Source organism: Vigna radiata, unplaced genomic scaffold (genome assembly GCF_000741045.1).
Source record: "Vigna radiata var. radiata cultivar VC1973A unplaced genomic scaffold, Vradiata_ver6 scaffold_293, whole genome shotgun sequence".
NCBI lineage: Eukaryota > Viridiplantae > Streptophyta > Magnoliopsida > Fabales > Fabaceae > Vigna > Vigna radiata.
Window position 1 is genome coordinate 133,078 of NW_014542032.1, and position 1,954 is coordinate 135,031.

The following is a 1,954-nucleotide window of genomic DNA, read 5'->3' on the forward strand; positions in this document are numbered from 1 at the left end:
TAATTAAATCACCTGTGCACATGATGAGTCGATATTTTATTGATTTCACTTAGTTTATTGTGCTAGAATTAATCAGGGAATTGTGCTTAATTATCCGGTATTTTCCCGTTTTTCCTAATGATGCTTAATTTGACCGGAAATTCTAATTTTAATTAATTTGAATTTTCTAAGCTAATTATTTGCATTATTATTTTTAGGGAAAATTTTGGAAACACAATTTGGGACATTTGGAGGACACCAAATAAATTCAAGACTCTCAAATTAAACATTTTAAATTTTAGTTGTATTGCAATTTAATTGTTTAAACTTTTTGGACAAACTTTTACACATTGGGCCATTAAAATTTGTGATGGGCCCAAAAGTCTAAGACACTTGTCAACCCAGGGTTTTCTTTAGGGTGGACCCCACCTCATTTTAAGTGACATATGGCCTCTAGGGATTTGGGAAGCAGCCGTCAACCTCTGAATATTCTCTCGGCAGCTGGAACGTTTTGGAGAGTAACACACTCACGGTTTTTTTTGGCTGCAAGCATGCTTCAACTATTGGATTATGGATGAATGGGATGAATGAAAGAAGCATTTTATTTTCTTCAAGAAGAGGAGCACTGATTTGCATTTTTTTTTAGCAAGAAGTGGTGTCACGGTATGGAGGAAAGGAGTTGCATCCATTTCAACTTGGGAGGCACATTTCTCGGAACATGCTATATATATTTCTTTTTTCTGCCTTCATTTTGATTCATGGGGATTCAATACTTTTGCATTTTAAAAATCTTTTATTTTCTTGATTCCCAAACCGTAACACCCTTTTGCTAATTTTTCTTTGAACTTGGTTTTTATTTGAATGAAAAATGACATTGATAATGATGGGACGTTGGCAGCACTAGGAGTAGTAGCATTTCACTTCTTTTACTTCTTTGAGAATAAAAAGTTGATTTGATGGAAGGAAAGCCAAGGTCACGGCTGTTGGAAGGAATTTACAATTTCTTTGCTTTCATGGAGTAAAAAAATAGTAGATTAGGATGGGACGGTGTTGGTAGGATAAGTGTAGCTAGTTTTCTTTTTTTATTTATTTATTTGAAGATTGAAAATTTGATTAAATAGGATTAGATGATAGCTGCACGGTGTTGACTTAGTGAAAAAGGAGTTTTATTCATTTGCTTTGAGAGGATGAAGAGTGGTCACATCACATTTAGCATAAGAGCATTTCATTTCTTTTAGCAAAAAGGTGTGTGATTTAGTTTGTGATGGCTGGAAGAGGATACGACAATTTCATTTTACAGGAAACTTTTTAGTTTTCTTTTGGGCTAGCACACCTTGGCAATGTTTTCTTAAATTTCATGGCATAGAATTGGTGCTGTATGGTGTTGAATGCATGGCCACAAGGTAGAAAGATTTTAGATTTTCAATTGAGAAAAAGGGACACGGTTCCAATTTTCTATTTCATTCAAACGAGATGTTTTGATTTTAATTAGTGAGTAGGTGGCAGCCAGTTTTGTGCAGAAATTTATAGCTTTTATTTATTTGGGAATGAAGAAGTAATTAGATGGAAGGAGGTGTGTGTTGAACGGAGGTGATAATTTTGAGAGATGTAATTTTGAGTTTTCAGTTGAAGAAGGCAAATGTGTCACGCTAAAATAGTTGGACTTTAGAAGCAATTTTAATTTTCAATTCCTTTGAGAACTGTTAGGCCTAGGAAGCAAATTCCTTTTTCTTAGAAGCACACAGTGCAATTCCTTTTGCTGCAAATCAATACATGGAGAACATCTTATTTCAATTAGAATTGATGTTGAGTCACGTGAATGGTAGAAAAAGTGGTTTTCTTATTCCTCTTGCTTTATAATATTTTACTTTATATGTTGAATTGTTTCTCATATCTTTAATTTAGTTTTGCATTTTAATGGATTTAATTATGTTTAGATATTTGTTTGTTACAGTGTTGGGTTTAGCATTTTCAC